Source organism: Lithobates pipiens, unplaced genomic scaffold (genome assembly GCF_037356315.1).
Source record: "Lithobates pipiens isolate NorthernLeopardFrog02 unplaced genomic scaffold, aLitPip1_a1.2 Scaffold_160, whole genome shotgun sequence".
NCBI lineage: Eukaryota > Metazoa > Chordata > Amphibia > Anura > Ranidae > Lithobates > Lithobates pipiens.
The window spans coordinates 1,077,400-1,103,261 of record NW_027507749.1 but is presented as its reverse complement, the minus strand read 5'-3'; the positions used below and the strand labels follow the sequence as shown (position 1 = coordinate 1,103,261).

General features: G+C 42.2%; 1 pseudogene; it reads left to right on the top strand.

Moving 5' to 3' along the window:
- LOC143986461 (vomeronasal type-2 receptor 116-like) overlaps positions 1–25,862 on the top strand; it is a 92,508-nt pseudogene that overhangs the window by 33,029 nt on the left and 33,617 nt on the right.

The window sequence follows — 25,862 nt, the reverse complement described above, 5'->3', positions numbered from 1 at the left end:
TCCTCTGCCCTCAAAGCATCTGACCACACCAAGATCGGTGTGATAAAATGCTTTCCCAATGGCGCTGTTTATATCCGGCGAAATCTAAGTCATGAAATGCTCGTAGCTTCTGGTTTCTAAGGCCATAGAGATCATTGGAGCCATTCTGGTCTCTGATCAGCTCTATGGTCAGCTGGTGGAACCATCGGCTGCATTCCCAGGTTCCCTGATGGGACGGGAGAGACAAAGAAAACCATGGAAGATGGTGGGGGGGGAGAACATTCCCTCCCACTGCTTGTAAAAGCAGTCTAGAGGCTAATTAGCCACTAAGATTGCTTTTACATGAAAGCCGACTGCTGGCTGAAAAGAATGATACCAAGATGATACCTAAACTCGCAGGCATCATTCTGGTATAACCACTCAAAGTCCAGCAACATACCAGTGCGTTGCTGGTCCTTGTTGGGCATATATTGTAACCTTTTTTTTTTCATGCAGCCTGTGGGCTGAATGAAAAAAAGAGATTGATCGGTGGGTATGCCCACCATTAGAATACCTCCCTTTATCCACCCACTTCTAATGATGGGCAAACATGCACCATTTGGTTTTTAACTGTGGTGGTGAAATCACCTCCTACAGCTCAGGAGTCACTGATTTATGTATTGTGGGAGCAAACGCTGTCAAGATAAATAAATCTGCACTGTAGCTAAATGGTGTACCTGCTAAGCAAATGATGGTTAACAATAAAACAAAGTAACATTACAGTATAACAGTAAGACATACCATACCTGCAAAGCAAATACAAAAAAAATATAGTAGAAAAGAAAACATTTTGTGCCTAATATATATATATATATATATATATATATATATATATATATATATATATATATATACTGAAGCATGGGGGTAATCCGTCCCAAAAGTTAGGACCAAATCGCTCCTCCACCCCTGCCCCCATGCTTTGGCATATATGCTCTTTTTTTTAACTGTGGTGGTGAAATCACTTCCTACAGCGCTGGGGTCGCGGCTTTATGTATCGTGGGAGCAAACGCTGTTGCTGTCAAGATAAATAAATTGGCACTGCAGCTGAATGGCGCACCTGAAAACAAACAAATGGTTAACAATAAAACACAGTAAACAGTAAAGTACAAAATAAATACATACCTGAAAAGAAGACATGATAAAATATAATAACAATAAAACATTGCAGTTAAGCATAGAATACAGTAAAAAAGAGCAGAACAATAGAGAGAGAATAGAGAGAGAGAGAGAGAACAATAAAACAACAACTATTTTTGTTTGTTTTATTTTATATATTTTTTATTTTATTTTTTACTTTTTTTTTTAGTTTTTGACACTTTTATTTGTAACTGTAACTGTACGCCCCCTTTCACACTGAGGTGCTTGTAAACTGCCAGTAAAACACTGAGCACTTTTGAAGAGCTTTTCAGGTGCTTTTGAAGAGTTTTTTTTTAGGCGCTTTTGAAGTGCTTTCCATTAATTTCAATGGAGAGGGGTGTTTTTTCACCACCCTGCCAGCGCACTGCCCCAGTGTGAAAGCTTTTATTGATTTCAATGAAAATACGTTTTCGTGCGCTTTTTAGTCGTTTTTTTTTTAGCGTGAAAGCGCCTGAAAAGCGTCTCAGTGTGAAAAGGGTCTAACGGTTCGGTTACAGGTTCCGGTCTCTCAAAATGCAATGGCATCTTGGAAGACCCTGTGAACGTGTGTCCTAGTCTGTGCAGTGCTGTACTCTACGCTAAAACTCCACTAATGTATGGTAGTGTTCAAAACATTCACCAATGCAAAGACCAGGATTGTCAGGACAGGAGGGACAAAAATAGCAGGTGTCACGCCTATAGCCACGCTTTCTGCAGACAAAATATTTTCTTTGGGGGGCTCGTTGGGTAGGGGTACTCGGGAGGACATAAGGAAAATGCTTCTCATGCAGCCGGCTTACTGCATTTGGATTGGGAATGGTGAGGTGAAGCACCGCCTGGAAACAGAAGGGCTCTGATGATCTCTTCCTGGAACTTAAGGAAGGATCCAGTCCGTTCTGAAGCTCTCCATAGCACATGAGCGTTCAGCAAAGCCAATTGAAATAAGTAAACAGACACTATTTTGTACCAGTGTCTGGCCTTACGGGCAATTAGGTACGGCGCCAACAACTGGTCGTTGAGGTCCACCCCTCCCATATCTTGGTTGTATTCGTGGACACAGAGGGGGTTTCTCCACAACACCAGTCACCGTAGAAATTTGGACCATCGTGTCTGCGTGGGAGGACAGAATAAAATCATTCTTATTATCCCTCCACTTCACAGCGAGCAAATTATTACACTGCAAGCAAGCTCTCTCCCCCAGCCTAAGACGGGAATCTACAAGCCGCTGGGGTAAGCCCCGGCAATTAGGTCATACGGTGCCACATGGGCCACTCTGATAATCAAACAAGTGACTAAAATGTGTCACGCTCGTGTAATAATTGTCCACATAATAATGGTACCCCTTTCCGAATAAGGGTGACACCAAGTCGCACACAATCTTGCCAGCGTTTCCTATGTAATCTGGGCAGTTCTCCGGCTCTATGTGAATATCTCTTCCCTCGTAAACCATAAAACTATATGTATTGCCTGTTGCCCTGTCACCCAGATTATACATCTTGACCCCGTATCTGGTATGCTTACTGGGAATGTACTGTTTGAAAGACAAGTGGCCAGAAAATGTAATAAGGGACTCATCATCAACGCAGATAACTTTATCGGGAGTAAACAAGGCTGCAAAATGTTCGTTGAAGTGGTTTACGAGGGGCCGAATTTTTTTCTTTCAATACATTTTTATTGAGCATTATATCAGACAGAGCAGGCAAAATTCACCATACACAAACATTTACAGCAGTGTACTGTAGGCGATACAGTCTAACATATTTGAACTGTAGGTGGTACCTGCATGTCACCTATGACCCTAAAGAGGAGCAAGTGATACTGAACATTGCAATCAACATTTCTCATCTGAACTCTCATGTGTTAGGTGACCCACTTGGTTTATCTGTAACAAGCGATCAGGGCCGTCTTTAATATTGATTGGGCCCTGGACAAAATTTTTCTTAGGGCCCCCCATGCAATTTCACATACAATAAATAGCAGCTAGACTTAAAATCAGTTTACTGTATCAGATTAGGCAGCGATTGTGACTGGTTACCAGAGGTTACAGCATATCATTACTGCTTACTGACTGGTTGCTAGAGGTTATAGCACTCCTTAAGGTTCACTGATTAGTTGCTAGAGGTTACAGCAAATGATTTCTGCTTGTTGATTGGCTGCTAGAGATTACTGTACAGTAATACTGCTCGCTGGTTGCTGTAGGTTACAGCACATCATCTCCTCACTGCAGGGGGGCATGATATACATATGAATGCTGCCTTATTTACATATCAATGCCGTTGGCCTCAGCTATTTACATATGCATGTCACTGCTATTTACATATGAATGCCGGTTATTTACATGTAAACACAGGGTCTACAGGTGAGTTGTCTGTACACAACAATAGGTCAGAGCTGGGCAGCGTTAGTAGCAGCACTTCACACTGAGATATCGGGACACAGCACAGGACTAAAACCTCAAGGGACAAGGGAATGTACACTGGGATAGTTGGCAAGTATGAGGCAGCTGCTTTGGGCCCCACAACAATGACAGGGCCCAGGACAGCTGCCCCTTTTGCCCTGCCTTAAAGACGGCCCTGCAAGCAGTGAGTATCCCCTTGCTCAATAATAAAAATATAAATACATACTAACAGAGAAAATCAATGAACAAAGTCTGAATGTAAAAAGGGCATCATTAGAAATGCTGATGTAAGATTGATCTTAGATTTAGCATGTTAGATCAAACACTGATGTGCAGTACAAGAGAGTACAAAGAAGATTTGCACAAAGGAAACAGAAAGAGGAGAGAAGAAGAAGAAAAAAGGAGAAAGGAAAGAAATTCAGCTAATCTTTCATGAGCCCTCCACATCTTCTAAAGCGTACCTTTCTATCCCAGAATACCTATATAGGTCACCCAGGGTTCCCATGTCGATTTAAACCTAACTACCGTGTCAGTCAGGGAGCTCACCATTTTCTCCTGGTCCATTATCCAGGAAATTTTCCTTTTAGCTGCAGAGAAAAGGACCTTAGGTTGTTTCCAAGCTCTTGCTATGGTCAATTTAGCTCCCAAAAGGTTATAGAAGATTAAATCCCTGGTAGCTCGATTGGTGTCGGGTAAATGCTCATTGAGCAGGGCTATAGTGGAGCGTTTTGTGGATCTGGTAACCTGTTAACTTGTGGATCATATAGAAGATTCTGTTCCAAAATCCTCTCAGTTTCGGGCATTCCCTCCATATGTGGATCATAGATCCTGCTTCTGTGCAGTCTCTGAAGCAGGTGGGTGAGGTGGATGGAAACATTTTCGCTAATCTGGTTGGGACAGAGTACCATCTGGTAGTTACTTTGAGGTTCACCTCTATAAGAGCAATATTTTGTATGCCACTGTAGGCACGGAAAACGTTTTTATTCCAGGTTTCTATATTCCAGTTGACTTGGATTTCATTATCCCATGCGTGCATGTAGGGTAGCTTGGTACTTACATAGTTACATAGTTACATAGTTAGTCAGGTTAAAAAAAGACACAAGTCCGTCCAGTTTAACCAAAAAAAAAAAAAAATATATATATATATATAATAAATATACCAGCCCATATACCCAATTCTATACCCACAGTTGATCCAGAGGAAGGCAAAAAACCCCAGCAGAGCATGATCCAATTTGCTAAAGCAGGGGAAAAAATTCCTTCCTGATCCCCCAAGAGGCAATCGGATTTTCCCATGGTCAACTTTACCTATAAATTTTAGTACCCAGTTATATTATGTACACTTAGGAAAGTATCCAGGCCTTTCTTAAAGCAATCTACTGAGCTGGCCAGAACCACCTCTGCAGGGAGTCTATTCCACATTTTCACAGCTCTTACTGTGAAGAAACCTTTCCGTATGTGGAGATGAAATCTCTTCTCCTCTAGACGTAAAGAGTGTCCCCTTGTCCTCAATGTTGACTGTAAAGTGAATAACTCGACACCAAGTTCCCTATATGGGCCCCTTATATATTTGTACATGTTTATCAAATCCCCCTTAATCTCCTCTTATCAAGAGAGAATAAATTCAGTTCCTCTAATCTTTCCTCATAGCTGAGTTCCTCCATGCCTCTTATCAGTTTGGTTGCCCTTCTCTGCACTTTCTCCAGTTCCCCGATATCCTTTTTAAGAACTGGTGCCCAAAACTGAACGGCATATTCCAGATGAGGTCTTACTAATAATTTGAACAGGGGCAAAATTATGTCTCTCTCTCTGGAGTACATACCTCTCCTAATACAGGAAAGGACTTTGCTCGCTTTGGAAACCGCAGCTTGGCATTGCATGCTATTATTGAGCTTATGATCTACCAAAACCCCCAGATCCTTCTCCACTATGGATTCCCCCAGTTGTACCCCCCCCTAGCATGTATAATGCATGCCTATTCTTAGCCCCCAAGTGCATAACCTTACATTTCTCAACATTAACCCTCATCTGCCACATAGTCGCCCAATTAGACAGAGCATTGAGGTCGGCTTGTAAATTGGTGACATCCTGTAAGGACGTTATTCCACTGCATAGCTTGGTGTCATCTGCAAAGATGGAAATGTTACTCTTGATCCCAGACCCAATATCATTTAATACTACTACTATCTGAGGCCAGTGACAGATATATAATCAAAATGCCCCCCCCCCCCCTGCCCTTGGCCACACCATTGTTCATACCTTGTTAACCTGGGGGGGGGGTCTGATTTGTTCTTCCATAGGGAATTTAAGAAGTGGGCAATTTGTAGCTTTTTGCAATCAGTAAGCAAGAGCGGGCCTTTGGGTGTTAGGAAGTGTCCAATGCGGTATAACCCCTTATCCAACCACCATCTGAAGTCCTGTATGTTCATACCCAGGGAAAATTTGGGGTAATGAAAAATATGTGCTAACGGTTGAATATCTGAAGTAAGTGAAGTGAAATGCTCAGAAACGCGTAGGCCTCTTCACTACTGTACCTTCGATTTGACATTTTGGTCTCTAAATTTACTGGTACAGTAGTAAGATTCACAGGAAAAAAAAATCTCCTACACTGTCAGCAACTCTATCAACTCTATCAAGAGAGCGGAGAGGTCGTAAGAGACCGCATAGGGAACCATTGATTTTGAATAGAGACAGAGAAACGTGGCTGAAAGCTATCGCCGATAAACGTGTATTGAATTCAATGCAGAACACGGATAAAATCGTGTTTTTAATGCTGCTTTTCCCTGGCGTCTGTACTCATTTTTTAAAACGTCCGCGCATGAGGCCTTAAAGATGATTATATGAACATTGCATTGGACCTGTAGAAGCACAAATTGGATAAGTTGTTTGTGCTATGTATATATGTACTGTATGTAAATTAATTACAGTATATATCGATGGTCTTATTGTTTTATAGCATCCCCAGAGTGAGCAGTTGTTGTAGATGAGTTAAGGGTTGGATGTGAGGGTGGAGAAGGTAAGTAGGCATTGTGTGCTGTCATAGCTCTCAATGATACAAATTAGAATGGAAAAAAATAAATATGATTAAGAGATCTTTGTGTGACATTTATATATTCCATTTCTCATATTTTCATTGAATAATAACATCCCATTAAAATATTTCTCAACATATCATCCAGGTCAATCATCAAGTTACTGATCCTCGCCTGAGTGATGGAAACATTTATCCAACTTTATTCCGTATGACACCAGATGATCGGGCTCATCATGCAGCTATTATAAAAATTTTGCAGCATTTTGGATGGAACTGGGTTGGAATAATAACATCATATGATCATAGCGGTGATGAGGAGGCCCAAGAACTGAGTAACATGCTGAGAGAACACGAGATCTGTACAGAATATATCATTCATATCTCATTAAATGCTGAAAGAGATGTTTGGAGAATGATGACCATCGAAGAATCAACAGCTAAAGTTGTCATAATATGTGGAACTTTCACAACATACTTTTTTTATCTTTCCAATAAAGCCTGGTTTAGAGAACATATCACATTTATTCTCCCACCGTCATGGAATAAACTAAGTAATCTGTATGAAGGTAATTATACACCAATCAACTGCAGCTTGGTATTTCAATGGCCACAAAATAATAACCTAAACATCAACATTTATCCTCACGGGGTCAACTTCTCCAGTTTTCTATATGACCCAATACTGGAAGATATTTCGATTTTATTGTTACATTGCAATTCTCCAAACCAACAGAAAAATGTCCTTTTTGACAAGATCTTTACAGGATTTAGAAGAAGCTGTCCGGGCGTAAAAGATCTTTCTAGTTTTTTTAGTTCTAGTTCGTCTATACCTTTCTATGCGTACAGGGCTGTGTATGTTCTGGCCAATGCTCTACATGGGATGTACATGAAGAAAAATACATCAGAACAATATGGATTCCAGCACAGAGTAAGTTGAATAATATGTAATAATAATGTGTTCAAATGACTACAATCCTATCCTATAATATATAATAATTACGGTATGTGACTGAAGGGAGATAGAAAGCTATCTCCACCCTCCCTTTCTCTGTCTGGGTGATCAGGAAAACTGCAATCACCAAAATTTTTGGTTTTCCTGTAATTTGTATCCTTTTTTTGTATTTTATAGATTTTTTTTTTTACTAATTGCTTTGTATACATTATGTTAAGAGAAAAAAAATGAAATAGTTCAGGTTTATATACATTTTTATATATATAGTTTTGTTTTTATATATATATATATATATATATATATATATATATATATATATATATATATATATTGTGACAGTATACAGTATAGATAGATAGTATAGACAGTATACAGTATACATATACACATATATATATATATATATATATATATATATATGTGTATATATAAATATATATATATATATATATATATATATATATATATATATATATATATATATATATATATATATATATATATATATATATATACATACATATATATATATATATATATATATATATATATATATATATATATATATATATATGTATATATATATATATATATATATACATATATATATATATATATATATATATACATATATATATATATATATACATATATATATATATATATATATATATATATATATATATATATATATATACATATATATACACATATTTATATATATACATATATATATATATATATATATATATATATATATATATATATATATATATATATAGTGACAGTACAGTTCCCTGTCCCAGTAATTGTCACCCTGGGTTCTCATATAGGCAGGTTGAGGGGCTTTAGGGGTATTTAATGTGGAGGAATCTGTTTTATTAGTTTACTCCAAAGTTTATAAAATCCACTTTGGGACATGGAGCCCCGGAGATTGCATAGCGTTATTGGTGGGATGGAATCTCCAATCCTGGGACCAGGTTTTTGGAACAGCCAGGAGTTGGCTGGTTTATTGAGCAGGTGGGTCCTGGGCTTATAGCAGAGTTAGGATTAGGGTTCTGGGCTCCACCCAGAGAGACAGGAGGTCTCCAGGAGTCCAGAGAGTGCAGGTGTGCACTAGAGAAAGCCAGAGACCCAAGTCTGAGGATCAGAGCAGTGAGGGGCTGCTTTCTAGATAGACGCTGTGTGTGTTGAAGCTGTGTGCATCTAAGGAGACAGATGAGAGCCTGAAGTGGAAGGCCTGAGCAGCAAGGAAGCTGAAAAGAGGTACAGTAGTTGTACGGGAACCCTGTTATATGGCCAAGAGGGCTGAAGTGTAAAGCCTAGGTGGAGGTACTGCTGAAGAGAGCCAGGCGGCTTGGCATTTTTCATGTATTGTTTTTGGGAGAAGAACCCCTCTGTGGGCAACCAAGTACATGTACGAACTTTATTTTGTTCCTTTTTACAAAAAGACGGCTACCATGCCCTTAAACTAAAGTTCCTGTTCGCTGTGAAGTTATTGAAAAGACATCTACCACCGAGTTAAACATCCCCCAATGTCACTAATATACTATTAGTCGGACATTCTGACCACAAAATCCATCTAATATTTTTTTACTATGGATTTTGGCCGAAAACTTGTGTTGCATACACACGGTCGGACAAAGTTGTCAGAAAATCCGATTGTTCGGTATGAGGTGACGTAAACATCGTACAATGGGGACTACGTAGAGGCCAGTAGCCAATAGCTTTAGTCTTCACATTTTTTATGAGCGTGCATGGCATTTTGTACGTCGGAATTCTCTACACATGATCGGAAAAAGTCAGATCGGATTTTGTTGTCGGAAATTTTTTTAGATCCTGCTCAAACTTTTTCCGTTGGAAATTTCGGAAAAAGTCCGAAAGAATCCACACACGGTTGGATTTTCCGACAACATAATCCGATCGGACTTTTCCCGTCGGAAATTCCGACTGTGTGTAAGTGTTCTTTGAGCCCGTACAATCTGACATATGGGAAAACAGATGCCATTATTACTGCAAAAATGTGTGACATCATCATAACTGCCCATAACCCTGTGTTCTACAGTGATAAAAAAAAAAAATTGTGATTATCAACAAAATGGAGGTCACAGATGTCATTTTATGGAAGACCACATCAGTATCTTCACTACAGAACTTCACCTCCCTTACCGGCATCGCACGTGCACTCCGTGCAATTCACCGTCCTACATGCATTTATACTTCCCTTAAAGTTCCCTTCTACTTCCTCAGCTCAGAGAATAATATTACATTTAAAGTGGTTGCACACCCCGTACAACCACTTTTACCTACAGGTAAGCCTATATTAAGGCTTACCTATAATTTCTGGAAATAACCTCTAAAACTCCACGGTTTAGGAGATATTTACAACAAAGCCTTGCGCCGATGTCGGCAGCGCATGTACACTTTAGAAAGGGCAGATCCTGCCATTTTTAAAGTGGTCATGCCATGACTGGTGGCTCCCGTGCACAAGCGCGTGGGAGTGACGTGACGCGACTCCGGCCGAAAAGAAGATGGGTGAAGATGGACGCTCGCTGCTAGTGAGGACAGAGCAGGCTTCGGTTTCAGGTAAGTGACACATAATGGGCTACTACATAGTAGCCCATTATGCTTTACTTTTGCAAGGGAAATAAAACGGAAGTAAAACCCATCAGAGCTTACTTCCTCTTTAAGGTTTCTCCTTTTCTACCTACCTTCCATCTTATTCTACACACTTTTCACCTGCATATGATGCTTGCTGTAATAGACTGCTGTACTGTACATACTGCCCTCTGTCAGATGGCCTTGTGAGATAGTAGAAATTCTGCAGGTATTGTTTTGGTAAACTTATATATATAGTGTTTTTTTTTTTCTCATAGTATTTCCTTTTCTTTGATGTACCGTATTTGTCGGTGTATAACACGCGCCGGCGTAAAACACGCACCCCAAGTTTAGGAGGGAATTTTAAGAAAAAAAACTTTTAGGAGGGAAATTTAAGGAAAAAAAACTTACATTTAAATGCCCATCAATGCAGCCTTATCAGTGTCCATCTGAAGCCTTGTCAGTGTCATTTGCAGCCTTGTCATTGCAGCCTGTCCATCATTGAAGCCTTGTCATGCAGCCTGTCCGTCATTGCAGCCTGTCCATCATTGCAGCCTTGTCATGCAGCCTGTCCATCATTGCAGCTTGTCCATCATTGCAGCCTTGTCATGCAGCCTGTCCATCATTGCAGCCTGTCCATCATTGCAGCCTGTCCATCATTGCAGCCTGTCCATCATTGCAGCCTTGTCATGCAGCCTGTCCATCATTGCAGCCTTGTCATGCAGCCTGTCCATCATTGCAGCCTTGTCATTGCAGCCTGTCCATCATTGCAGCCTTGTCATGCAGCCTGTCCATCATTGCAGCCTTGTCATGCAGCCTGTCCATCATTGCAGCCTTGTCATGCAGCCTGTCCATCATTGCAGCCTGTCCATCATTGCAGCCTTGTCATGCAGCCTGTCCATCATTGAAGCCTTGTCATGCAGCCTGTCCGTCATTGCAGCCTGTCCATCATTGCAGCCTGTCCATCATTGCAGCCTTGTCATGCAGCCTGTCCATCATTGCAGCTTGTCCATCATTGCAGCCTTGTCATGCAGCCTGTCCATCATTGCAGCCTGTCCATCATTGCAGCCTGTCCATCATTGCAGCCTGTCCATCATTGCAGCCTTGTCATGCAGCCTGTCCATCATTGCAGCCTTGTCATGCAGCCTGTCCATCATTGCAGCCTTGTCATTGCAGCCTGTCCATCATTGCAGCCTTGTCATGCAGCCTGTCCATCATTGCAGCCTGTCCATCATTGCAGCCTTGTCATGCAGCCTGTCCATCATTGCAGCCTGTCCATCATTGCAGCCTTGTCATGCAGCCTGTCCATCATTGCAGCCTTGTCATGCAGCCTGTCCATCATTGCAGCCTTGTCATGCAGCCTGTCCGTCATTGCAGCCTTGTCATTGCAGCCTGTCCATCATTGCAGCCTTGTCATGCAGCCTGTCCATCATTGCAGCCTGTCCATCATTGCAGCCTGTCCATCATTGCAGCCTGTCCATCATTGCAGCCTGTCCATCATTGCAGCCTTGTCATGCAGCCTGTCCATCATTGCAGCCTGTCCATCATTGCAGCCTTGTCATGCAGCCTGTCCATCATTGCAGCCTGTCCATCATTGCAGCCTGTCCATCATTGCAGCCTTGTCATGCAGCCTGTCCATCATTGCAGCCTTGTCATGCAGCCTGTCCATCATTGCAGCCTTGTCATTGCAGCCTGTCCATCATTGCAGCCTTGTCATGCAGCCTGTCCATCATTTGCAGCCTTGCCATTGCAGCCTGTCCATCATTGCAGCCTTGTCATGCAGCCTGTCCATCATTGCAGCCTGTCCATCATTGCAGCCTGTCCATCATTGCAGCCTGTCCATCATTGCAGCCTGTCCATCATTGCAGCCTTGTCATGCAGCCTGTCCATCATTGCACCCTTGTCATGCAGCCTGTCCATCATTGCAGCCTTGTCATGCAGCCTGTCCGTCATTGCAGCCTTGTCATTGCAGCCTTTCCATCATTGCAGCCTTGTCATGCAGCCTGTCCATCATTGCAGCCTGTCCATCATTGCAGCCTGTCCATCATTGCAGCCTTGTCATGCAGCCTGTCCATCATTGCAGCCTTTCCATCATTGCAGCCTTGTCATGCAGCCTGTCCATCATTGCAGCCTGTCCATCATTGCAGCCTTGTCATGCAGCCTGTCCATCATTGCAGCCTTGTCATGCAGCCTGTCCATCATTGCAGCCTTGTCATGCAGCCTGTCCATCATTTGCAGCCTTGCCATTGCAGCCTGTCCATCATTGCAGCCTTGTCATGCAGCCTGTCCATCATTGCAGCCTGTCCATCATTGCAGCCTTGTCATGCAGCCTGTCCATCATTGCAGCCTGTCCATCATTGCAGCCTTGTCATGCAGCCTGTCCATCATTGCAGCCTTGTCATGCAGCCTGTCCATCATTGCAGCCTTGTCATGCAGCCTGTCCATCATTGCAGCCTTGTCATGCAGCCTGTCCATCATTGCAGCCTTGTCATGCAGCCTGTCCGTCATTGCAGCCTTGTCATGCAGCCTGTCCGTCATTGCAGCCTTGTCATGCAGCCTGTCCATCATTGCAGCCTTGTCATGCAGCCTGTCCGTCATGCAGTTTGTCCGTCATTGCAGCCTTGTGCATCGTTGTTCCCTCAGTGAGTCAGGTTTTGTTTTTAAAAATGGCGCCACCGAGATGTCCTGTGTATCTCGGCCGTGGCCGGAAGTTCGCGGCAGCTTTCAGCCGCCTCGGCCGTACTCGGCGGCTTTCGGTTGCTTTCGGCCAATCTCGGCCCTTGTCGGCGGTTTCCGGCCGCCGAGAAGGGCCGAATTCGGGCCGAAAGCCGCGAGAAGGGCCGAAGGCGGCTGAAAACCACCCAGAGCCCAAAAATCGTGTGGAAATCAAGGAGGATCGGCGTATAACACGTACCCGCGATTTTCCCCTGATTTTAAGGGGAAAAAAGTGTGTGTTATACGCCGATAAATATGGTATTTCTATTGTTTTCATTCTCGACTTTATTTTTGGTTAATGACAAGTAGCTCTTGTACTTTACCTTCTGGCTAAATCTAAACTAAGAACTATGGCCGGTGTATTAGATATGCACACGTTGTTCTTGAGGAAGAACCTCCTGAAGAGCCGTTGGCCATATTTTGGAATGCATCTTACTATCCTAGTATGTGATTTACCCTTGTATGTGATTTGCTTGTTGTTTGTTTTTATCCTACAATAAAAGAAACTATTGGTATTAAAATAAAATCTCAAGTATCCAGCTTCCATTATTTTTCCCAGAAGATCATTCCTGCCCTCCACCTTCATATCAAGGAAAAGTTGGAGTAAATATTCAATGGGCACTGGGCACAGAATGTCTAACATGATGGAGGCAACTAGATTATATGTCACACAAGTTAGTAAGACTACAAGGTAGAAAAAAAAAAAAAAAACAATATGGTTCACTAAAGATGTAAGTAGGATAAGAAAGGAAAAAAAAAATCAGAATATGAAAGATTCAAGGAAAAAGGAGGTGGAACTGGCAGTGAAGAAGAGTATAAAAATAGACAAAAGGAGACCAAACACATCATTAGGGCTGCCAAAGTACAGAAAGAGGAGGACATTTCCAAATCTATTAAGAAAAAAGATGAAACCTTTTTTAGGTACATTAGTGGTAGAAGGAAAAAATACAATGGGATCACTAAAATGAAAACATGGGCACAATATTTATGTTGAGGGGGACCCCGGATGTAGAAAACCATTTAAACAATTATTTCATTTTTAGGATTTCTGGAGATAGAGGTAGCAGAGGAACTAGCTCAGTTAAAGCTTAATAAAGCAAAGGGGCCTTGATGGTATTTATCCCAGAGTTCTAAGCCCCTGTACACACGGTCGGACATTCTGCCAACCAAATCCGTCAGATTTTGTCCGTCGGATTTTGCCCGTCGGATCTTGTCCGAAACTGTTGCATACACACGGTCGGACTAAGTTGTCGAAAAATCCGATCATTCAGAACGTGATGACGTAATTTCGTTACGATGGGACTACGTTCAGGCTAGTAGTCAATAGCTTTGATGTAGGAATTTGATCTGAGCATGCGTGGCACTTTGTCCGATCGGAATTCTCTACACATGATCGGAGTATGTCCGATTGAACCAGTTGGTCGGAAAATATTTCCAACATGTTGGAAAATTGGGTCCGATGGAGATTCGGATGCAATCAGTCCGATGCATACCACACACAGTCGGATTATCCGACGACACGGTCCGATAAGACGCATTCCGACGGATTCTCCGACCGTGTGTACAAGGGATAAGAGAACTTCGAGATATACAGTAGTTGTTGGACTATTAACTGATCTTTTAATCAATCTCTTCTAACTGGAGAAGTTCCCCATGACTGACGGACAACTAAAATTGTTCCTATCCACAAGAAGGGCAGCAAGGTGGACAATGTAAATTAAAAGCCAGTGAGTTGAACATCAGCTGTAGTCAAGTTAATGGAATCACTCCTGAAAAGAAGGATTATCGATCACTTAAAAATATACAACTGGCTGGACCCGAAGCAGCATGGCTTTATTGAGGGCAGATCATGGCAGACTATTCAGATTTTTTTGATTATATACAGTAGGGATCTGCAATTAGCGGACTTCCAGCTGTTGCAAAACTACAAGTCCCATCATGCCTCTGGGTGTCATGCTTGTGGCTGTCAGAGTCTTGCTATGCATCATGGGACTGCTGGAGGTCCGCTAATTGCATATCCCTGATATACAGTGTATGTGTGTATATATATATATATATATATATATATATATATATATATATATATATATATATATATATAATATTTCACTGACCATTTTATTAGGTGCACCTTGCTAGTACTGGGTTGGACCCGCTATTGCCTTCAGAACTGCCTTCATTTTTCATGGCATAGATTCAGCGAGGTGTTGGAAATATTCCTCAGAGATTTTGGTCCATATTGACATGATAGCATCATGCAGTTGCTGCAGATTTGTCGGCTGCACATCCATGACGCAAATCGCCCATTACACCACATCCTAAAGGTGCTCTATTGAGATCTGGTGACTGTAGAGGCCATTGGAGGACAGTGACCTCAATGTCCAGTGGTGAGATGATTGGAGCTTTGTGACATGGAGCATTATCCTGCTGGAAGGAGCCATCAGAAGTTGGGTACCCTGTAGTCATAAAGGGATGGACATGGTCAGCAACAATACTCAGGTAGGCATTGGTATTTAAATTATGTTCAATTGGTACTAAGAGGCCCAAATTGTGCCAAGAAAATATCCCCCCACACCATTACACCACCACCAGCCTGAACCATTGATACAAGGCAGGATGGATCCATGCTTTGATGTTGTTTATGACAAATTCTGACCCGACCATCTGAATGTTGAAGCTGAAATTGAGACTCATCAAGACCAGGCAAAGTTTTTTCCAATCTTCTATTGTTTGATTTTGGTGAGCTTGTGTGAGTTGTAGCCTTAGTTTTCTGTTGTAGCTGACAGAAGTGGCACCTGGTATGGTCCTTTGCTGCTTTAGCCCATCTTCTTCAAGGTTTGATGTGTTGTGTGTTCAGAGATGGTATTCTGCATGCCTTGGTTGTAACAAATTATTTGAGTTACTGTTGCCTTTCTATCATCTCGAAGCAGTCTGCCCCATTCTCCTCTGACAGCAACAAGGCATTTTCGTCCACACAACTGCCGGTTTCTTTTTCGGACCATTCTCTGTAAACCCTAGAGGTGACTGTGTGTGAAAATCCCAGTAGATGAGCAGTTTAAAAAAAAAAAAAAAAACTCAGACTAGTCCATCTCGCACCAACAACTATGCCATGCTCAAGGTCACTTAAATCCCCTTTTCTTCCTCAATTAAATAGTATATACTATAAAGTATTCGGCCCCCTTGAACTTTTCAACCTTTTGCACATTTCAGGCTTCAAACATAAAGATATAACATTTTTATTTTTTGTGAAGAATCACCAACAAGTGGGACACAATTGTGAAGTGGAACGAAATCTATTGGATTTTTGAAACTTTTTTAACTAATAAAAAAAATGAAAAATGGGGCGTGAGAAAATTATTCGGCCCCCTTGTGTTAATACTTTGTAGAGCCACCTTTTGCTGCGATTACAGCTGCAAGTCGCTTGGGGTATGTCTCTATCAGTTTTGCACATCGAGAGACTGAAATTCTTGCCCATTCTTCCTTGCAAAACAGCTCGAGCTCAGTGAGGTTGGATGGAGAGCGTTTGTGAACAGCAGTTTTCAGCTCTTTCCACAGATTCTCGATTGGATTCAGGTCTGGACTTTGACTTGGCCATTCTAATACCTGGATACGTTTATTTGTGAACCATTCCTTTGTAGATTTTGCTGTATGTTTGGGATCATTGTCTTGTTGGAAGATAAATCTCCGTCCCAGTTTCAGGTCTTTTGCAGACTCCAACAGGTTTTCATCCAGAATGGTGCTGTATTTGGCTGCATCCATCTTCCCCTAAATTTTAACCATCTCCCCTGTCCCTGCTGAAGAAAAGCAGGCCCAAACCATGATGCTGCCACCACCATGTGTGACAGTGGGGATGGTGTGTTGAGGGTGATGAGCTGTGTTGCTTTTATGCCAAACATATAGTTTTGCATTGTGGGCAAAAAGTTTGATTTTGGTTTCATCTGACCAGAGCACCTTCTTCCACATGTTTGGTGTGTCTCCCAGGTGGCTTGTGGCAAACTTTAGACGAGACTTTTTATGGATATCTTTGAGAAATGGCTTTCTTCTTGCCACTCTTCCATAAAGGGCAGATTTGTGCAGTGTACGACTGATTGTTGTCCTATGGACAGACTCTCCCACCTCAGCTGTAGTTCTCTGCAGTTCATCCAGAGTGATCATGGGCCTCTTGGCTGCATCTCTGATCAGTCTTTTCCTTGTCTGAGCTGAAAGTTTAGAGGGACGGCCAGGTCTTGGTAGATTTGCAGTGGTCTGATATTCCTTCCATTTCAAAATGATCGCTTGCACAGTGCTCCTTGGGATGTTTAAAGCTTGGGAAATCTTTTTGTATCCAAATCCAGCTTTAAACTTCTCCAACAGTATTGCGTACCTGCCTGGTGTGTTCCTTGGTCTTCATGATGCTCTCTGCTATTTCAACAGAACCCTGAGACTATCACAGAGCAGGTGCATTTATACAGAGACTTGATTACACACAGGTGGGTTATATTTATCACCATCAGTCATTTAGGACAACATTGGATCATTCAGAGATCCTCGCTGAACTTCTGGAGTGAGTTTGCTGCACTGAAAGTAAAGGGGGCAAATAATTTTGCACGCACCACTTTTCAGTTTTTTATTTGCTAAAAAAGTTTAAAATATCCAATAGATTTCATTCCACTTCACAATTGTGTCCCACTTGTTGGTGATTCTTCACAAAAAATTAAAATTTTATATCTTTATGTTTGAAGCCTGAAATGTGGCAAAAGGTTGAAAAGTTCAAGGGGGCCGAATACTTTCGCAAGGCACTGTAACAGTCAAAACAGGGGCTGCCTTACCCCATACAGCCCTGTATCCCACACAACACAACAAATATCGTATTACTTTAATGCAAATGTGATAGACAAGAAAAGCCAGATAGAGCAAAAGTTTTGTGGGTTCCGGTAGTAATTGGTAATTGCCCCATTACCCTTTTCTTATTCTCTTTCCCAAAAAGAGTGTAATATTACGTTTTAAACTTCTCAACAGTCCCACAGGATACATGCTTCCCAAGAGCCTGTTCTTAACAGCTTGGCCCGTCTCACAATTCTCTTCTTAATTAAAATTTATCCGACCAAGGTTGTCTCAAAGCTAAGGCAATAAACAATTAGGCCGCGTACACACGGGCGGACTGTTCGTCCAACTTTGTCCGCTGAACAGTGTTTCAGCGGACAGTCCGCTCGTGTGTGGGCGTTCAGCGGACAGTTTCAGCGGACAGTTTGACGAACAAGGTTTTTCGGAAATTCCGTAAAACTGTCCGCTGAAACCTTGTTTGAGCGAACAGTCCACCCGTGTGTAGGCTTGTTCGTCAAACTAAGTTCCGCGCATGCTCAGAAAGGATTTACACGCCGAAAGTTATAATGCAGTGTATAGGACGTCGTATTTTTCGTCCCGTCGTACGTGCCGTTCACGTCATCGCGCACGGTTTCAGCAAACTGTTCGTTCGTCGTGTGTGGCCATGTCCGTCCATGCTAATTTTGAGTGGACTGTTTGCCGAAACTGTTTGACGGACAAAGTTGGGCGAACAGTCCGCCCGTGTGTACGCGGCCTTATTCGTTTGCTTCAAAATCAAAGTTTGATCACCCCATCAAGTCCCAAATTCCTAAATTCAAATCTCAGCGAGTGCCTCCATCTGTTGTGATTAAAATGGTATTTCTATATACCTGACAAAGACCAGCTAGGTATAATTACGACAATTACCACACTTACGAAACCCTTTACTTGGCACTGCAGACTAAGGAGACAACATCTTGCTGAACACAAGAAGAGATGAGTCAAGATTGATGTTTAGGGGTTGCCTGGTTTATTCTGGGAGGGTCTACAATTTATATGCACCATTATAAGCCAATCATTGCATAGAACATGGGCGTGGTTAATAGAGGTGTACATTACATATCATTACATATCATTAATTATGTCATCTGCTTTCATGAGTCACAGTCATGAGTCCTGTGGCCCAGACATATTATGACACAATTTCTTTATTTAGACAGTACAAAATAAAACTGCTTATGCAAGCTATATTTTCTTATATGTATGCTTTATAGGAAAACTGCTACAGTCTGTAAATACAGATTTTAAACTAACTAACAGGTTAACCCCAGTTAATCTTATATGAACATATAAAGATGGAGTCACTCTGGTTCAGCCATATTACAACAACCACCAACTGTCGCTACTGTGCCAATCAACTGCTGCCAGTGTGCCCATCATTTTCCGCTACTGTGCCCATCAATTGCTGCCAGTGTGCCCATGGTGTGACCATCAACTGCCGCTACTGTGCCCATCAACTGCTGCCAGTGTGCCCATCAATTGTCGCTACTGTGCCCATCAATTGCTGCCAGTGCGTCCATCATTTGCCACTACTATGCCCATCAAATGTTGCCAGTGTACATCCCCCACCAGCCCGGCACTTACCTTGTCTAGGCAGGGCAGCGGGACAAGGCAATTGCAGGGAATGCAATTGCCTTGACCTGCAATGACCCTGCAATGCATGAATCTATCTATGGTGGTAGAGAGGTGGCAGGAGAGGGGGGAGGCACCCGTGCACCCCTTATGGACACACCGCCACTGGTGTGTTTCATTCCAAAACAGAATTTATTTCTGTGAATAGTTCTGTAAAACTGCAATACAATGACATAAACTGAGGTTACAATTTGCTTTTACACATCTCTTACAAATGCGTACAATGAACACATTTCTTTGCAAACATCTCACCTTCAAACCCATACAACTTAGCGTTGCAATCATAAACTTAAAAGTGATACTAAAGGTTTTTTTTTTTTTTTAAATAACCAACTTGTTATACTTACCTCCTCTGTGCAAGGGTTTTGCACAGAGTGGCCCCACTCGTGTGGGTGCGCTACCCACTCCTGCTGCTGCGTCCTTTGACACAGACAGCAGGAATCGCCCCCCCCAACTTCCATTACACTGGATTTGATTGACAGCATTGGGAGCCAATGGTTCCTGCTGCTATCAATCTATCCAATGAGTACCTGAAACAGCGTCTGGAGCTGCTGGGCTCATCCTCGATGCTGGAACAATCGGGTTCAGATAACTAAATGGGGGGCTCTGGGGGGCTGCTACAGCACAGAAGGTTTTTCACCTTAATGCATAGAATGCATTAAGGTGAAAAACCTCAAGATTTACAACCCCTTTAACAAATGATAAATGGGTTTACAAGCATGTGTGTATCAAAGGGAAAAAGAGAAGAGCTTCACTGTTGTGTTCTTCTGGAAGCGGAAATGTCACTGCAGAGGTTTATGAGAAAACTTTATTTAACAAATACAGGAAAACATAATAAAAAACCCAGACCAAGGAATAATGGGAAGACGGATATGGCATGGGTAGAAATGAGTGACCTTGGAAGTCCTAGATAATCCATTTGGTTATCAACTATATTATAATGTAATATATATATATATATATATATATTTTAGGGCTGTTAATGATTTAAATTTTTGTGTTCGATTAATAGATTTTTTTAAATTGATTAATCAACTAATTTCGATTAATTATAACGCACATACAGATCCAACTACTTTTAGCTGATCTCCTTGCATTGCAACTCTGCATTAGTCAGTGGTAAATGTGGTATACACTATATACAATCCCCCAACACTAGTTAGTTTCCACAATCCATGACTTAACTTCACAGTTCACACAAATACGTTTTAAATTCAAACTGTAGCACTGACGTAAGTCTTTTTTTTTTTTTTTTCCACAGTAGCGTGACAATCTCTCCACCTCCAGTCTAACTAATTCCTCTCACCTTATGCCATGGACCCCTGTGCAAACAGGTGGTCATGCAAGCGGGTATCAAAAGGGTTAACACGGACCATAAACTTCTCTTACGTCTCCTTATATCTCAGCAAGGACGCCAGGTCATGGGTAGAAAGAAAAGATTTAAGTGCTCACCGCTTAAGTATAAGATTAAATTTTTGTGTTCAAACAACAAACTACTCACATAAAGATGATAAAAACACAGCATGTAAAGCCAACAATTGTGTTAGTTCCGTAGGGCAGCAGCGGGTGACGTCATGCGTAGCTCCTCCCCCGTACGTGTTACATTCAATCAGAACTTCGACCTCACCGGACTCCTCCCCCCTTCCCTTTGTTAGCAGACGAAGGCCCTTGGGGAAGGGGGGAGGAGCCCGGTGACGTCACCGGATCTCCGATGGAACTCCCTGAAGACCCGGAAGCCAGCGGAGAGGTGAGTACCGATCAGAAGAATATATCAGAATTGATAAAAAAGAATTAACGATTAATCAAGGAATTAATCTTTAATTTCCACAGCCCTAATATAAAATCAAACATTGCTAAAATGGCAAAAAAAAATTGCCAATTTAGCAATGTTTGATTACATACATATTACATTATATTATAGTTGATACCCGATCGGATTATCTAGGACTTCCAAGGTCACTCATTTCTACCCATGCCATGTCCACCTTCCCATTATGCCTTGGTCTGGGTTTTTTGGCTGGCTGCGCTCCCTCAGCTCCCTTCCCAAGTATATATAGCTGCCATTCTCGGGGAACATGGCCACAGGCACCTAGGCCTTGCCGATTGGTGTGTATGGAGTCTTTTCTTTCTCTGTAAGGCCCCTCTTACCATTCGTCCATTATTTATTAATGTGTTCCATCCAGGGCAGGACTTAGGGTGGTTGGGGCCCCTGGGCTTGAGTCACTTTCAGGCCCTACCTTCTATACATTGCCGTATTTATCGGCGTATAACACGCACATCAAGTTTAGGAGGGAATTTTAAGGAAAAAAACTTTTAGGAGGGAAGTTTAAGGAAAACATTACATTTAAATGCCCATCAATGCAGCTTTATCAGTGTCCATCTACAGCCTTGCCCATCCATCTGCAGACTTGTCAGTGTCATGTGCAGCCTTGTCATTGCAGTCTTGAAGTTTAAAAATGGCTTCGCCCAGATACAGAGTCCTATGCATCTTGGCAGCTCTCGGGTCCTCTTGATGGTTCTTAGGTCCTCTGTGTGGCTCTCGGGTCCTCTTGTCGGCTCTCAGCGGCTCTTGGGTCCTTTGTGCAGCTCTCTGGTCCTCTCTGTGGCACTCGGATCCTCTGTGCGGCTTTCGGATCCTCACGGCGGCTTTCGGGTCCCCTCCGTGGCTTTCGGGTCCTCTCTGCGGCTTTTGGGTCCTCTCCGCGGCTCTCGGGTCCTCTTGAAGTCTCAGGCAGAGCCAAGAGTAGCCAAGTGTACTCGGCTCGGCTCACAGTCACGCCCAGTCTCTGTGTTATGTCCATCATAGGGCGGGACTGGGCGTAACTGTGAGCGGAGCTCAGTTGAGTACACTCGGCTATGTATCCCGGTGGGGCTCGTGGGGCCCCCTATTGGGCAGGGCCCATGGGCTTGAGCCCAGTCAAGCCCAATGGTAAGTCCAGCCCTGGTTCCATCACCTTTTTTGGTTATTAATTTTCAGATATATCCTACCTGCATCCACCCCTGAAGAACAAAACACATCTCGCGAAAAATGTGTCGGGTGTATTAGATGTTTTGTATACTCATGTATTTCATATGTAATGTAATCTTTAACCATGTGCAAAATTGTATCAGCTTTGACTTTGATTATGCTACTCGTTCATGTGTGATCATTTCTGCAATCAATTTTTTATTGTATTCATATTTGTCATCGGCCAATTGTGCCCACCTCATTTAAAGTCCCAAAGGGCGATACCTATGTTTTTAAATGGTACTATTAGGGATGGAGATGTGTCACTGGTGACACCAGACCTTTCTTTTATTTAAATGGTTGAACAATATCAAGAGAAGTATAAAAGAGAAGGATGGTCAGGTTATAAAACCCTCAGGCAAAGGGGGTAATATTGTGGTCAGTGGTAATGAACAATACATAATGATCAGTGCCGATCACTTCATATGAAGTGTTCTCTGTCTTCGGCTTCTCTCTCTAAAGCCTCGTACACACGGTGCGATTGTTGGCAGGGGATTGTCTGTTGACAGACTGTTGTCCTAAAATCTTATGCTGCGTACACACGACCGGACTTTCCGGCAGACCAGGTTTCGATGGTCTTCACGTCTGACTTTTCAACAGAGTTCCGACGGACTTCCGAACGAACGGACTTGGCCACACACGAACGGACTAAGTCCGTTTGAAAGTCCGTTAGTTTTGAACGTGATGACGTAAGACGGGACTAAAAAAGGAAGTTCAATAGCCAAGTAGCCAACAGCTTCCCTTGCGTCGTATTTGGTCCGCCAGACCAGCACACAGACAAATGGTTTTCCCGATAGGAATTGAGTCCGTCAGACAGATTTGAAACATGTTCTACTTCTAGGTTCGTCGGATTTTTATAACGAAAAACGATCAGATTAGCCTACACACAATCGGATTGTCCAACGGATTGATTCCGTCGGACCTAGTCTGCCGGAAAGTCTGGTTATGTGTACGCCGCATTGCCGTTAGTATGCTCCTTTTGACAATTGTTGTCCAAATTTCGGGCCAACAAATGTTGGATGACAGGCTAGTAAATTTTCGGCAGACAACAGTTTGACGTCAGATTTTTTTTTTGTATGGTCAGTACACAAATCCGTCACACAAAAGTGGAAAGTACAAACACTTTAGCAGAAGGGGCCACCAAAGGGTGGCGCTCAAGAGCTGAAATTCCTCGTAAGTACGTCACTGCATTTTGTGTTTGTGGCACGACGATTGTGCACCGTTAGTATGCAAGACAAGATCCTGCCACACGCCCTTTTGACAAAAATCAGACACTCGGTTGGCCAACAAGCGTGCTGTGTGTACGAGGCTTTAGAGCAGGCTTTCCCAACCTTTTCACCACAGAGGAACCCTTGAAATAGTTCTACGGTCTCAGGGAACCCCCTGCTAAAAATTAGAAATGTACAACTCATGATACAATAGTGAGATGGTCAGTGGGAAGAATGGTCCTTACACTTGTGGTCATTGTGAAGAATTACCTCCTTACAAATAGCTAAAAAGATCAATGGCGTCGGTGGGAACTTATCCGAGAGGCAGAAATTGCCCAATGCTGAAGGAACCTCTAGCAACCTCTGGAGGAACCCTGGTTGAGAATCACTGCTTTAGAGTAATAGTCTGACAGGTAAAAGTTTTTGATTCTCCTGAACATAAACCTACAGATCTGTCCAAAAAAAAGTGAATGATTGATGATTCTCAGAATTATTGGTTTGGGGGATTCTTATCATATCAGAGAGATGAACATGGAGACATGCGGGACAATCACAAAGTGAAGAATTTGTTATTCTCCTGATTCATTCATTTCTGGTCACATTTATAGAAAGACTACCTAGTGCCTGGAATCTAACCACTATTTTTCTAAGCCCTTGTACACACGGTCGGAGAATCAGTCGGAATGTGTCCTATCGGACCGTGTCATCGGATAATCCGACTGTGTGTGGTATGCATCGGACTGATTCCGTCGGAATATCCGTCGGACCAAATTTTCCAACTTGTTGGAAATATTTTCCGACAAAATGCTCCGATCGGACATACTCCAATCATGTGTAGAGAATTCCAATCGGACCAAGTGCCACGCATGCTCAGATCAAATTCCTACATCAAAGCTATTGGCTACTAGCCTGAACGTAGTCCCATCGTAACGAAATTACGTCATCACGTTCTGAAAGATCTGATTTTTCGTCAACTTTGTCCGACCGTGTGTATGCAACAGTTTCGGACAAAATCCGACAGACAAAATCCGATGGATTTGGTTGGCAGAATGTCCGACCGTGTGTACAGGGGGCTAAGAAGGCTTTAATTCCAGAACTCGTATATCTGTATATGGTAATGTGTGTATTTTTGTCTTCTATGAAAAGCTGCACAAATATGTGAAAAATGTTCATTACACCGACCCAACCGGAGAAGAGATCTACTTTAACGAGAGACAAGAAATTCCAACTGATCTTATTTTATACAGCTGGATGTATCGTAACAAAACAGATATTTATCAGTTCCCAATTTCCTTTATTAAAGACCCGGACTTTGTGTCTGAAACAAATCTCATTATCCGTTCTTTCATCTTCTGGAAAAAAGGCAAAGTAAGAAATGACTTGATTGTTTTCTGTTTGTATCATTTGCTGAGGAGGTTCATTATTTGCATTTATAGGGATTTTTAGCCTTATTTAAAGACATACTAGCAAATGTTCCTGTTCAGGAAAAGGACCAAATTCTTGGAATTGGTGAAGGTTTTGATTTCTGTAATTTTTGTGCAAAGGTACTTATAAGATATTTATTTTCTATTGCGTATATATTGTGTGTAAAATAAGTATTGAACACGTCGGCCATTTTTCTAGGTAAATATATTTTTAAAGTTGCTATTGACATAAAATTTTCACCACATGTCGGTAACAAATCATGCAATCCATACATACAAAGAAAGGGAGGTGCAAAAGGGTATGGAAAGCCAAGACACCAGATGAAATCTATCAGTAATTAGAAAGAAATTTTGTCCCTGGTCAGTGCAATTTAATATCAGCTGGTTCAGTCTCAACTGATGGCCTAGAGAAAGGTGTCTCGTTACCAAGGTGTCACACAAGAAACATCTCATGATGGTTGAAAGCAAAGTCTCTCAATACCTTTGCAACCGTATTGTTGCAAAACATACTGGTTGCATTGGTTACGGAAGCACTTCTAAATGTCTGAATGTTCCAGTGAGCACTGTTGGGGCCATAATTCAGAAGTGGAAAAACATAATTTCACCTTAAACAGGACCATGGCCAGGTGCTTCTTGTAAGAGTTCTGACAGAGGAGTGAAAAGAATTGTCAGAGTTGTCTGAGAGCTTCAGAAAGACCTGGAATTAGCAGGTACAATTGTTTTTTTTTAAAAACAACAAGGAATGCATTCCTGTGCTGAAGAAAAAGCATGTTGAAGTTCATTTAACCACTTCACGTGGAAATAATGCAGCAGGGTGGCCCTCCTGTGCGAAATCACGTATAGGTGTGTGATTTCGTGCATGGGGCCTGTTCCACGAGCGCACCGCGGGTTGACCTGCTCCGGCTGTGATTGGAC